The sequence below is a fragment of the Salmo trutta genome, chromosome 8 (assembly GCF_901001165.1).
Source record: "Salmo trutta chromosome 8, fSalTru1.1, whole genome shotgun sequence".
In the NCBI taxonomy this organism is placed as follows: domain Eukaryota; kingdom Metazoa; phylum Chordata; class Actinopteri; order Salmoniformes; family Salmonidae; genus Salmo; species Salmo trutta.
In genome coordinates, this window is record NC_042964.1 from 20,746,006 (window position 1) to 20,760,933 (window position 14,928).

The 14,928-nt window shown below is 45.6% G+C and overlaps 1 protein-coding gene across 6 annotated transcripts in view; it reads right to left on the reverse strand.

Moving 5' to 3' along the window:
* clcn3 (chloride channel 3) overlaps positions 1-7,490 on the reverse strand; it is a 69,172-nt gene extending 61,682 nt beyond the window's left edge. For 3 of the 6 annotated variants that reach the window (XM_029760379.1, XM_029760376.1, XM_029760382.1), the window contains exon 1: positions 7,220-7,490. The gene's annotated coding sequence lies outside the window, so the exon portion shown is untranslated. The remainder of the gene's footprint in view (positions 1-7,219) is intronic. The other 3 variants (XM_029760377.1, XM_029760383.1, XM_029760381.1) reach the window with 3 other exon arrangements.
* Positions 7,491-14,928: the final 7,438 nt, after the last annotated feature.

Here is a 14,928-nt window from a genome sequence, read left to right on the forward strand (position 1 = left end):
ACTCATCAACGTTCAACAATGAAAGCAAAAGGACATGATAGTGTCCCTGATGTCACTACAGCTTATGTTCCATTCAAGTATAGGAATCTTGCAGGGCTCCCGAGTGGCACAGCCGTCTAAGGCACTGCATCTCAGTGCTAGAGGCGTCACTACAGACCCTGGTTCGATTCCAGGCTGTATCACAACCGGCCGTGATTGGGAGTCCCATAAGGCGGCGCACAATTGACCCAACGTCGTCCAGGTTAGGGTTTTGAAGGGGTAGGTCGTCATTGTAAATAAGAATTTGTTCTTAACTAACTTGCCTGGTTAAATACAAAAATAAAAACTCTGTGACCACTACAATGTGAGACAGACACGCATCATTTTCTCATATTTCCTCCCCCCCAATCCTAAACAGCACATCCCTAGGTGTCTATGGAGGAGAAAACGCACCAGAGACTAGAGAGCCTACATTTCACAAGCCTGGTCTCATAGCTTTACATACAGTAACTAACTCTTCATGCCATAGACCAACAGACTGGACTGGACCACTAGCCTAACAGCTTCCCCTCTCACCTTGAATAAAGATATCCCTTTGAGCTGTATTCAATTAAAGCAGGAAATTCTATTCTGTTTGTTTTTAGGTGGAATGCCAACAAGTCCAAGAGCGCTCTTGTTCTTGGTTAACAAGTGTGAGCCTTTTTCAACCTCCATCTTGGCAACAGTTACTGTGGTCATGAGCTTGCTAGGCCCAGTGCCCACCAAGCTGTGAACACGCTCAGCAGGAGTTTCAACTCTCAAGAAGACAAAAACTTAAGATGACCTAGGTCATTCCGAGTGAAAATTTACAAAAATCGCAATTAGAATGTTGTATTCCCTGAATTGTGGTACAAAGAAATGGTAGGCTATTTGACGGAAAGATCTTTGACATTTACAGAATAACACTGCTGGAGTTTGAACTGTCTGTTCCCACCCAGTCTGGAGAAGTGTCTAGTCTGTTCCTCTGTTCTCTCACTTCTTCTCCACAAGGTTGAGGTGAAGCCGTGAACGTTTTGGTAAAACTACAAAACTAAACTAAAACGACACGAGGCTTCAGCACAGACGAGGAGAAAGTGGGTTTATTTAGTCTCAGAACCAGCCTGACGTGACCGACCGAAAGGGTGTGAAATGATCAATCTTAAATAGGCTACGAATTGTTATAGACTCACATGCAACCGACATCCGATACATGAAGTTGCTTACTGCAAAGCAAGGCTACGGTTTCGATGAGGAACGAAACAATTAGGCTGAATTTGAGAGGAATATTACTTTATAAAACAGCTCCTACGAAGGATACATAATCCCTATCAATTTTCACCCTGACATTTGAGAATAGATGTGTTTGAATGATGGGAAAGCGTTATCTGAGGTGCCAAAACGAGCCAGGCCTGCCAATGACAGTAACACTTATTAGAGCCAGGACGATACCAGTATCGCAATATTTTTTTCCATGACAAAAATGAAAACACGAAGCAGGTCAAACTCTCTTGTCCTTTAAAACCTGCTTTATGTAAAAAATATTGTGTGCTTTCGCTTGGGAAATAAACAAACGTGACTCTGGATGACAACATAATGATGTTTGTTTCCAACATTAGGGCTCTTTTCCTAAAGAAGTTAAAATCGGCTTTGTGTTTTGTTTCCTTGCCACGGTACTTACGAGTATCACAATGCTGGTATCGTCCTGGCCCCACAACTTAAAAAGCAGGAGAGAGAGTAGGCCTCTTCTTTCAGTAGTCAAGGACCTAGATGTTGCCAGGGGAAACTGTTGCTGGGATATGACTCAGCGTTTTTGCCTGCCCCTCAGTGATATGATCACACCTCCTGTAAGGCAGCATCACCACTGCCAACACCACAGGTTGACACCTCCAAAACAACTCTTTTTTTTCAATTACAGTTGCTTTCTACATTACCTTCGCCACTTATACACCTCAACTACATCGATCCCCAATCCTACCTCTCCTCCTACCTACTGTCATAATCAATTTACTAGGGTGTAGGAACGCAATAACGTCGAACTGAAAGTTGTGAAAAACCTCAAACAAAAACTGCACATCTTAGGAGTCAGACCATGGTGAGGCACCGTCCTCAGGCCGTTGTGTCTATCCTTAAGCAGAAAGACCTGTAGGTCCAAAAGGAGACCTGCTAGCACAACGGAAGAAACAGAGGAAGAGCTTACTTTGAGAGCTGACCAAGCAACAAACAAAAAAATGGCGGCCAAGTCTTGAGAAATATACCAGACCAGTGCCATTTCTAAGAAAAATGGCAGGAACTTGTGTTGTGACATTGTAGAAGTAAGAGGGGGAAAAAAATTAAGATTCTTGAATAAGTGGTCAGCACTGTCACAGATGGAACACAGAATATGGACATTAATATTGTCCCTAAAATACCATGAATAAATGCCCGGCACCTAAATAATAAAAAGAGTCTCAGCAGAGAAAGCTAAGAGTATATATTTTGGCGCCTCTCTCTCGCTCTTTCTCTGCGCCCCTCTCTCTCTCTGCCCCTCTCTCTCACTCTCTCTCTCTCGCTCTCTCTCTCTCTCGCTCTCTCTCTCGCTCTCTGTCTCTCTGCGCCCCTCTCTCTGCGCCTCTCTCTCTCTCTGCCTCCCTCCCTCTCTCTCTCTGCCTGCCTCCCTCTCTCTCTCTCTCTGCCTGCCTCCCTCTCTCTCTCCGCCTGCCTCCCTCCCTCTCTCTCTCTGCCTGCCTCCCTCCCTCTCTCTCTCTCTCTGCCTCTCTCTCGCTCTCACTGCCTCCCTCTCTCTCTTTCTGCCTCCCCCTCTTTCTCTCTGCCTCCCCCTCTCTCTCTCTGCCTGCCTCCCTCCCTCTGCCTCTCTCTTGCTCTCACTGCCTCCCTCTCGCTCTTTCTGCCCCCCTCTCTCTCTCTCTCTCTGCGCCCCCCTCTCTCTCTCTCTCTCTCTCTGCGCCTCTCTCTCTCTCTCTGCCTCCCTCTCTCTTCCTCGCTGCCTCCCTCTCTCTCGCTCTCTCTGCGCCCCTCTCTCTCTCTCTGCCTTCCTCCCTCTGCCTTCCTCCCTCTGCCTTCCTCTCTTTAATCCTCCCTCTCTCTCTCTATGCCTCCCTCTCGCGCTCTCTCTCTCTCTCTCTCTATGCCTCCCTCCCCCTCCCTCTCTCTCCCTCCCTCCTTCCTCTCTCTCTCTCTCTCTCTCTCTGCCTCCCTCCCTCTCTCTCTCTCTCTCTCTCTCTGCCTCCCTCCCTCTCCCTCCCTCTCTCTCTCTGCCTCCCTCCCTCTCTCTCTCTCTCCTCTGCCTGCCTCCCTCTCTCTCTGCCTGCCTCCCTCTCTCTCTGCCTGCCTCCCTCTCTCTGCCTCGCTCTCTCTCTCTCTCTGCCTCGCTCTCTCTCTCTCTCTGCCTCGCTCTCTCTCTCTCTCTCTGCCTCCCTCCCTCTCTCTGCCTCCCTTCCTCTCTCTGCCTCCCTTCCTCTCTCTGCCTCCCTCCCTCTCTCTCTCTGCCTGCCTCCCTCTCTCTCTCTGCCTGCCTCCCTCTCTCTCTCTGCCTGCCTCCCTCTCTCTCTCTCTGCCTGCCTCCCTCTCTCTCTCTCTCTCTGCCTGCCTCCCTCTCTCTCTCTCTCTCTCTCTGCCTGCCTCCCTCTCTCCCTCCCTCTCTCTGCCTCGCTCCCTCCCTCTCCTCCTCCTCTCTCTGCCTCCCCCTCACTCTCTGCCTCCCTCTCACTCTCTGCCTCCCTCTCACTCTCTGCCTCCCTCTCTCTGCCTGCCTCCCTCTCTCCCTCTCTCTGCCTGCCTCCCTCTCTCCCTCCCTCCCTCTCCTCCTCTCTCTGCCTCGCTCCCTCCCTCTCTCTGCCTCCCTCTCACTCTCTGCCTCCCTGTCTCCCTCTCTCTGCCTCCCTGTCTCCCTCTCTCTGCCTCCCTGTCTCCCTGTCTCCCTCTCTCTGCCTCCCTGTCTCCCTCTCTCTGCCTCCCTCTCTCTGCCTCCCTCTCCCTCTGTCTCCCTCCCTCTCTCGCTCTCTGCGCCTCCCTCTCTCGCTCTCTGCGCCTCCCTCTCTCGCCCTCTGCCTCTCTGCCTCCCTCTCTCTCTTTGCCTCCCTCTCACTCTCTGCCTCCCTCTCTCCCTCCCTATCTCTGCCTCACTCCCTCCCTCTCCTCCTCTCTCTGCCTCACTCCCTCCCTCTCCTCCTCCTCTCTCTGTCTCGCTCCCTCCCTCTCTCTCTCTGCCTCCCTCTCTCTCTCTGCCTCGCTCCCTCCCTCTCTCTGCCGCCCTCTGCCTCCCTCTCTCGCCCTCTCTCTCTCTGCCTCCCTCTCTCGCCCTCTGCCTCCCTCCCTCCCTCCCTCTCTCTCTCTGCCTCCCTCTCTCTCTGCCTGCCTCCCTCTCTCTCTCCCTCCCTCTCTCTGCCTCGCTCCCTCCCTCCCTCTCCTCCTCTCTCTGCCTCGCTCCCTCCCTCTCCTCCTCTCTCTGCCGCCCTCTGCCTCCCTCTCTCTCTCTGCCTCCCTCTCTCGCCCTCTCTCTCTCTGCCTCCCTCTTTCGCCCTCTGCCTAACTCCCTCTCTGCCTGCCTCCCTCTCTCTGCCTCGCTCCCTCCCTCCCTCTCCTCCTCTCTCTGCCTCGCTCCCTCCCTCTCTCTCTGCCTCGCTCCCTCCCTCTCTCTCTGCCTCCCTCCCTCCCTCCCTCTCTCTCTCTGCCTCCCTCCCTCTCTCTCTCTGCCTACCTCCCTCTCTCTGCCTACCTACCTCTCTCCCTCCCTCTCTCTGCCTTGCTTCCTCCCTCTCTCTGCCTCGCTCCCTCCCTCTCTCTGCCTTGCTCCCTCCCTCTCTCTGCCTCGCTCCCTCCCTCTCCTCCTCCTTTCTCTGCCTCCCTCTCACTCTCTGCCTCCCACTCACTCTCTGCCTCGCTCCCTCCCTCTCTCTGCCTCGCTCCCTCCCTCTCCTCCTCTCTCTGCCTTGCTCCCTCCCTCTCTCTCTGCCTCCCTCCCTCTCTCTCTGCCTCCCTCTCTCTCTCTCTGCCTCCCTCTCTCCCTCCCTCTCCTCCTCTCTCTGCCTCCCTCTCTCTGCCTCCCTCTCTCTCACTCTCTGCCTCCCTCTCTCCCTCCCTGTCTCTGCCTCCCTCTCTCGCTCTCTGCGCCTCCCTCTCTCGCCCTCTGCCTCCCTCTCTGCCTCCCTCTCTCGCCCTCTGCCTCTCTCTCTCTCTCTCTCTCTGCCTCCCTCTCTCTCTTTGCCTCCCTCTCTCTGACCATTGATGTTGATTTTTAGACCGGTTCGGACCGTTCTATATTTCAACGTCTACAGACATTGATTTTTGGTCCAGTGAATACCGGCCTTGATTTGCCCTAACCATAGACGTCCAAGATTGGTGACCGGACCAAATCTGAATCAATCATAGACGTCTGTGTTTCACAAGTTTGGACAGCATAGTACAATACAGTGAAACAGTAGAGTACAGTACAGTAAAAAAAAGTAAGTACATTTTAGTACAGTAGAACACACTAGAGTACAGTATAATGTATTGTATTTTACTGTACTATACTGAACTCTACTGTGATGTGTTGTACTGTACTCTACTGTACTGTGATGTCCAAACTTGTGAAACATAGACGTCTATGATTGGTTCAGATTTGATCCAGTCCAGACAAACCAAATTTGGTCTTGTTTAGGGGGCGGAGCTCATTAGAATAATAGCCAGCATGTAGAATAATACCCAAATATGCAAAAGAAGGATATCACATATTTCTAACTTTGTTTACCTATTCAGGTTACATCACCATGAAGAGAATGATATTTCTAACCATAATTATGAATTTCTGTGTAGTGACAGATCAGGGACCCATGATGTAATTCTGTTACTGTAAGTCTGTTACCAGGTGTAAATCTACGGCGCTTACTGTAGTTCAATAACCAAAATAGATTACATATTCAGTTAGGGTGTCATGCCATAGCTGACAGCCCATTCTTTCTGTAGACATCTTTGATTAGATATTTCAGAGTTTTTTGAAAATGTGGTTGCGTAAAAAAAGAGGGAGATTTTACTGTAAATCTGTTACCAAACTTCTGTTACCAAACTCTGCACAGTTCTTCCAGTAGATGTGTTTTTGTGAAATGTTCTGTGTAAATTGTTCAAAGTAGTCCTTGTGAATAGAGTTGTACGGTTTGTTAAACTTTGAAATCAATGGTTTTTGGTTGGCATACATTTTAAAGTGAAATATCTGAGTCTAGCGTAATTCCGTTATCGTGGAATTGCCCCTAACCTAAATTAGTTGAATGCACTGACTGTATGTCGCTCTGCATACATCACTACATGTAGGCTACCACCCTCCAATGAACATCCCAAATAAGTGAGTCTAGAGATACATTGGTGAAATGGTTGGATAGTCCAACAGTAGCCAATGTGATTTGATATGTAGCTGCACGGAGAAAATGAATTTGAGCAGAAACTAGACCATTCACTGATTTACCCCCCAAAAAAAGCAACTTTTCAACCAAAGCAATTGTAAGACCTGTGGTCCTTTCCTGTTGCTCATATAAAACGCCAATGTACGCCCCATTCACCTTAACAACATATGTTATGAATAACACAGCTCATACATGCCACTCAGATGGTTATGATACGTAATAATCACAATGATACATAGGACTATGTATTGAAGAGAAAATACATTTCACATTATGCAATATGTTCACATACATTTATGCCATAAAATCTGCATGTAATACAAACTATATGCATCTCCCCTTTACTGTGTAAGGTGACGTGCCTCTAAACAAACATGAAAAGGAACATTTCTACTGCCTGTCACGCGCCTTTCTGATGTATCATGGTGCCATGACATTGTTGCTAGCTAGCTAGCTAGGGGCTTTCTGGATGATACAACGAACGTTACAGCTGACACCATCCTACATTTAACATACAAAATGCAGCCAGCTAGTTTCAACCACAAATAAGTACGGCGGATAAAGGATAAATGTCTTGTAGTGTAACATTGTTACTAGAATGTAGCTAAATAAGCTAGTAGCTAGTTAGCCAACTACGACTGACAGGGGCTCGAGAGCTCCTTTTTAAATGTCAGTTACCGTTAGTTGGCTGAGGGTGGCCTGATTCGATTTAGATGCAACTACACCATTTGGCATGATGAATTTCACAAAGTGATTTGTTGTTGTACGCATAACTGACCAGTCAGGATCCACTACAAATGCACCATACGCTGAATATGTGCAACATAATGGTGAAAATGATCACCTACCGTCCAGCATGCATGACGAAATGAGCACCTGTGTTCAGATATTTTTTTTTTACATAGATACGATGGTGGCCTTGGTGGGTAAAATATTAACTTTACCATCAAACGTTGTGCACCAGCGACATCACATACCTTTTCGATGCCGCTATTCCACCCTGGACAAAACGAATCATCTTTTTCTTGAGTTTCTACAAAAATATATTTGACATTCTCCCCATGATGTTTTTTTTCTGTCCCATTCCTGTGTCAATGACGTTTACTTCCGGTTTCTTGATCTCCCACAACAAGGAGCGCGAAATGGGGACAAGGAGCCTGGACAGAACATATTTTTATTTTAATAACGTGCAATAAAACATTATAAATTAGAAGTAGCCAAAATTTGGCTCCTTGAAATTGGATTGGCAATAATAGGAGTGCAACATTTTACATTTTAAGTAAAGATCGTATGACAAGATTTCTTTCAGCAAAGGATTTTTGCCCTATATAATACTATTATATAAAATTATTAAACGATTATCTTATATCCATGTCCTTATCCATAATAGGACGCGTTTGCTGAACATACAAGTACAAATTAAACACCCCCTGGGGGATTAATAAAGTATATTTTTCCATGGACTACTTGTGGGTGGCGTTTTGACTCTACAAAAAAAAACTCATGCATTAGGTTTTGGCACTGTTGTTATCCATGAATGTTCTTGTCCCTCCTGGATCATCATCATGGCTAACACTGGATTGTGGTTAGAAAATAACGTTTATTTTATTCGAAGAGTGAGAAGAAAATCTGAAATCCATTCAAAGTGGATCAGTAGCTAGGTTTCCATCCAATTGGGGACAGATTTTCATGCGAATATTCTAAAATCCAAATTTAAAAAATATATTTTCCCCACCAGTAACCACGTTCCCATACAGTTTTTATGCGAGTAAAGTCATATAATATATATTTTTTTAATAATCACACCGCTGTGATGGAAACAGGAAGTTTCGGTGTCATTTTATAAATAATTATTTTGTTCGACATGGTGGGATCTTTTGTGTCGGTCAAATGTATTATGCGGGAAATGGTGGTGGAAACTCGTCCTCCCACTACAACTCGGGAAACCATATAGTTTATTAGGCTAGCCTACAGATTTAAAAAAATGATGAACTTCACAGGGTGGTGAAAGTGCATGGTGATGAGCTTGATGCAGCTTTCCAATATGGAGCGTCTTATACTGGTGACATGATGATCGATGCTTGACTGCCGTTTGACAAATAAAAATATTCTCGCTCTTATCCATAATAATCTCATTATGTAGACCAGACAACGCGCACAGCCTACCCGCATTGTATCTGCAAACTGTTGGTTAGAGCGCAGGAGACAAAACCAGAGTAGGCACATTTGCTATTTGATGCAACAGTTTTTTTGACAAAACTATCCATAGAGTTGAAAATGCGATGGAAACACATTGAACTTTAGATTTTTATTCGGTAGGCTATTTGAGAATTTAAACGAAAAAGTAGACAACATTTTGTGTGTACTATGTCATCACGCACTGCATTTCATCTGCAATAAGTCAATTTGGTGGAAACATACTAATGGTGGGAAAATGCGCATATTTTCTCTAGAATATTCGCATGAAAATATCTGCCAATTGGATGGAAACCAAGCTACTACCAGGTTTACATCCAACCTTTTAATACGCATTAAGTAGCCTACATGTTGGATAAAACATGTCATGACAGACCTGATGGGAACAGAACATGTGTAGGTTAACATTCGAAATGTCGACAAAACACTATACAAGGTGGGATCGTTTTGTGTCTGTAAAATTAATTATTGCAGAAATGTAGTATTGATATAATATCGATCATATCAAAGTAAACGTGGAGATACGCGATGACATGCAGCGCGTGTTGTGTGTTCCTCCCACTATGAGTCGTCAAAAGCATGCATTTTATTTGGCTACGGATGGAATAAATTATGATGAACTTCACAGGGGGGTGAAAGTGCAAGGTGATGAGCTGATGCTCCTTTCTAATATATATCGAGAGTCTTATTCTGGTGACATGATCATCAATGCTTGGCTGCCGTTTGACAAATAAAAATAATCTCGCTATTTTTCCATAATAATCTCATCATGTAGGCTATACCCACACTGTATCTGCAAAATGTTGGCTAGAGCGCACGTGCCAATACCAGAGTCGGCTCATAAATAAGGCAAAACAAAATTGTAAGAAAACCATTAGTAGAGTTGAAAACGCGATGGAAACCCATTTAACTTATATTTTTTATGTTTATGTGCCCAATGTCATTATAGAGGATCTCATGTTATTAAACACTGTTGAAGTAATATGGATAAAGGTTAATCTGCCTCACCTAAAGCCCATTCTAGTGGGAAGCTGCGATCAACCATCAAGTGCTAACAGTCAATATCTGTACAACATAAACTTAGCAAAAAAGAAACGGCCCTTTTTCAGGACCCTATCTTTCAAAGATTATTCATAAAAATCCAAATAACTTCACAGATCTTCATTGTAAAGGGTTTAAACACTGTTTCCCATGCTTGTTCAATGAACCATAAACAATTAATGAACATGCACCTGTGGAATAGTCGTTGACACTAACAGTTTACAGATGGTAGGCAATTAAGGTCACAGTTATGAAAACTTAGGACACTAAAGGGGCCTTTCTACTGACTCTAAAAAACACCAAAAGAAAGATGCCCAGGATCCCTGCACATCTGCGTGAACGTGCCTTAGGCATGCTGCAAGGAGGAATGAGGACTGCAGATGTGGCCAGGGCAATAAATTGCAATGTCCGTACTGTGAGATGCCTAAAACAGCGCTACAGGGAGACAGGACGGACAGCTGATCGTCCTCGCAGTGGCAGACCATGTGTAACAACATCTGCACAGGATCGGTACATCCGAACAGCACACCTGCAGGACAGGTACAGGATGGTAACAACAACAGCCCGAGTTACACCAGGAACGCACAATCCCTCCATCAGTGCTCAGACTGTCCGCAATAGGCTGAGAGACTGGACTGAGGGCTTGTAAGGCAGGTCCTCACCAGACATCACCGGCAACAACGTCGCCTATGGGCACAAACCCACCATCAGCTGGACCAGACAGGACTGGCAAAAAGTTATCTTCACTGACGAGTCGCGGTTTTGTCTCACCAGGGTTGATGGTCGGATTCGCGTTTATGGTCGAAGGAATGAGCGTTACACCGAGGCCTGTACTCTGGAGCGGGATCGATTTGGAGGTGGAGGGTCTGGGGCGGTGTGTCACAGCATCATCAGACTGAGCTTGTTGTGATTGCAGGCAATCTCAACGTTGTACGTTACAGGGAAGACATCCTCCTCCCTCATGTGGTACCCTTCCTGCAGGCTCATTCTGACATGACCCTCCAGCATGACATTGCCACCAGCCATACTGCTCGTTCTGTAAGGTAGGAATGTCAGTGTTCTGCCATGGCCAGCGAAGAGCCCGGATCTCAATCCCATTGAGCACGTCTGGGACCTGTTGGATCGGAGGATGAGGGCTAGGGCCATTCCCAACAGAAATGTCCGGGAACTTGCAGGTGCCTTGGTGGAAGAGTGGGGTAACATCTCACAGCAAGAACTGGCAAATATGGTGCAGTCCATGAGGAGGAGATGCACAGCAGTACTTAATGCAGCTGGTGGCCACACCAGATACTGACTGTTACTTTTGATTTTGACAGCCCTTTTGTTCAGGGACACATTATTCAATTTCTGTTAGTCACATGTCTGTGGAACTTGTTCAGTTTATGTCTCAATTGTTGAATCTTGTCATGTTCATACAAATATTTACACATGTTAAGTTTGCTGAAAATAAACGCAGTTGACAGTGAGAGGATGTTTCTTTTTTTGCTGAGTTTATGTGAAATGCTTGATAATGTGTGATATCAACAGAGAGGTATATTTTCTGGGTGATTTAAATATTGACTGGCTTTGATCAAGCTGCCCACTCAAGAAAAAGCCTCAAACTGTAAGCAGTGCCTGCAGCCTGTTCAGTCAACCTACCAGGGTAGGTACAAACAGCACAGGAATAAAATCATCAACATGTATTGATCACATCTTTACTAATGCTGCAGAAAATTTGCTTGAAAGCAGTATCCAGATCCATCGGATATAGTGATCAAAATATATTAGCCATATAACCAAAGTTCGAAAAGCTGGGCCTAATATAGTGTATAAGAGGTCATACATCACTTTTTCTAGAGATTTCTATGTTGTTGATGTAAAGAAGTCAACCTGAAGTGTGGGTGTCCGTGTGCCAGTCTTCTGCTTGGTTATATGAATTTGGTTACATTTCCACCAAACTGACTTGTTGTGGATAAAAATACATTGCATTCGGAAAGTATTCAGACCCCTTTACTTTTTCCACATTTTGTTACATTACAGCCGTATCGCAAATTGATAAAATGGTTTGTTTTCCTCATCAATCAACACAGAATATCACATTATGACAAAGCAAAAGCAGGTTTGCATACATTTTTGCAAATGTATCACAAATAAAAACTGAAATATCACATTTACGTAACTATTCAGACCCTTTACTCAGTACTTTGTTGAAGCATCTTTGGCAGCGAGTAGAGCCTCCAGTCTTCTTAGGTATGAGGCTACCAGCTTGGCAAGCTCTGTCATGTTGGATTGGCAGCGTCACTGCACAGCTATTTTCAAGTCTCAACAGCGAAGTTTGATCGAGTTCAAGTCCGGGCTCTGGCTGGGCCACTCAAGGACATTCAGAGACTTGTCCCGAAGCCACTCCTGCGTTGTCTTGGCTATGTTCTTAGGGTCATTGTCCTGTTGGAAGGTGAACCTTCACCCCAGTCTGAGGTCCTGAGCACTCTGGAACAGGTTTTCAGCAAGGATTTCTATATACTTTGCTCCGTTCATCTGTCCCTCGATCCTGACTGGTCTCCCATTCCCTGCCTCTGAAAAACATCCCGACAGCATGATGCTCCCACCACCATGGTTCACCGTAAGGATGGTATTGGCAGGTGATGAGCGGTGCCTGGTTTCCTCCAGATGTGATGCTTGGCATTCAGTCCAAATAGTTCAATCTTGGTTTCATCAGACCAGAGAATCTTGTTTCTCATGGTCTGAGAGTCCATTAGATGCCTTTTGGAAAACTCCAAGCGTCATGAGCATTTTACTGAGGAGTGGCTTCCGTCTGGCCACTCTACCATAAAGGCCTGATTGGTGGAGTAGTGCAGACAGAGATGGTTGTCCTTCTGGAAGTTTCTCCCATCTCCACAGAGGAACTCTGGAGCTCTGTCAGAGTGACCATTGGGTTCTTGGTCACCTCCCTGACCAAGGCCTTTCTCCCCCGTTTGCTCAGTTTGGTGGAGTCCTGGTGGTTCCAATCTTTTTCCATTTAAGTATGATGGAGGCCACTGTGTTCTTGGGGACCTTCAATGCTGCAGACATTTTTTGGTACCCTTCCCCAGATCTGTGTATCGACACAATCCTGTCTCGGAGCTCTACGGACAATTCCTTCGACCTCGTGGCTTGGTTTTTGCTCTGACATGCACTGTCAATTGTGGGACCTTACAGTGCCTTGCTAAAGCATAGAATGTGGGACCTTACAGTGCCTTGCAAGAATAGTTATGCATGCTCAAGTTTTCAGTTTTTTTTTTTTATTTCTTGTCTGTTTCACAATGAAAAATATTTGGCATCTTCAAAGTGGTAGGCATGTTGTGTAAATCAAATTATACAAACCCCCCAAAAATCCATTTTAATTCCAGGTTGTAAGGCAACAAAATAGGAAAAATGCCAAGGGGGGTGAATACTTTCGCAAGCCACTGTATACAGACAAGTGTGTGCCATTCCAAATCATGTCCAGTCAACAGGTGGACTTCAATCAAGTTGTAGAAACATCTGAAGGATGATCAATGGAAACAGGCTCAATTTTGAGTCTCATATCAAATGGATTATTTAAATAAGGTATTTCTGTTTTTTTTTTATATAAATCATCCCCAAAAATTCTAAAAGCCTGGTTTTTGCTTTGTATTGTGTGTAAATTGATGAGGAAAATGTTTTATTTGATCCATTTTAGAATAAGGCTGTAACGTAACAAAATGTGGAAAAGGGGAAGGGGTCTAAATACTTTCCGAATTCACTGTATCTGGGTCTTGCTGTTGAACGGCAACCCCTGCAGCCTTTAGTGAAGGCCTATCCACATCCATGGACTCTTCAGAAGCACCATTCGAACCCACAACCCTTTTTACAGCCGCTGCATATGAAATGCTCTGGACAGCCCTGACTTTGGCCACCTCATTGTCTTTAACCCTTGTTGGGCATTCCAAAGATGTGGCTTCATGGTTCCCACCACAATTGCAACATGTCACATTTTCATCACTTTTAAAACATGATATGATCTTTTCCACAACTTGAACATCTCGGATTCTCCCTTCTACAAGCACTTGAAACATGTCCAAAAGCTTTACAATGATCACACTGTATTGGATAAGAAGGGAAATTCAAATAAAGGAAGGGACATTGTCATCAATGTATGCTACTTTCCCCCGCCTTTATATTCACGCTCCACATTAGCGTCCGCTTCCGGCTTTTTTACAAGTGATATGCACTGTTGAGCGCTACATCCCGAGTAGTTCGTGCTGATGGTACGGAGATTGTGACAGTCGGTTAAATGGCGTCCCTTGACAAGAACAAGATGTATGTCAGGAGAAGTGCAGCATTATCATAAGGAGACGTATACTTGGAATACGGAGGAGGAATGGAGGGAAAAGGAGAGGCAGAGGTCTAAGAGAGAGAGGGAGGAAGAGGGTGAGCTTGAGTCAGTTATAAATGGCGGGAAAAAAGGAGATGGTTTGTTAAAGAAGAATGGTAGAACGTGAAAGCAGAGAGAGTTGAAGACAGGAGGAGAAATGGAAGTGAATGAGGGCGAAGTATCGGAGGTGGTAGGTGTGGTGAAGTTCTCGGCGCCCTAGGCTTACACCGACGGTCAGGATAAAGATGAGTCTGTGACAGTAGGAGTGAAGTTTTTTGAAAAAGTGCACCCTTGCCTTTTGGCTGATCCATTTGAGGTTTCAGGGTGGGTGAAAACAGAGTTGGGTGCTGTGGAATCGGTGAGGGGAACCAGAAGTGGTCTTGTGATAATTGTTTGTGTTTCTGCTGGTCAGAGGGAGCAGGCGCTCCGTGTTAAACAAATGGGGGCAAGAGATTGTTTTGCTCTCAAGAAAAGGGCGCCATTGAAAGGAGTGATTACTGGGGTAGCGGTAAATGTGAAAGCTGACCAACTGAAAGGGAAGATTCCTGCTGTTTGTGATGCTCGTTGTTTGGTGCGACGCAGACAGGTTGGTGTGAGTGGAGGAACAGAAGAGTCCTTGTCTATTCTTTTGAGTTTTGATGTTGTCTTTGCCCAACAAAGTGATGTTAGGATATATAAGTTATCTTGTACGAGCTTTTATGCCGACTACATTACGTTGTTACAGGTATCAAGGTTATGGGCATGTGGCAGTAGTGTGTAGGAGGGAGGTTCCTAGGTGTGAGAAGTGTGCAGAAGGTGAAGGGGTTAAACAAAGGCCTCATACCTTCTAAAGGGTTAATAAATTGTGTTATGATAATCTGTAAGGTCTCCTCTTAGGAGACCTCTGTGTGTGTGTGTTAACATCTGTTTTGAGTGTTGTGCCCTTCAGACACTATCAGAAGGCTGAAAGCGCCTACACTCATACTCCTC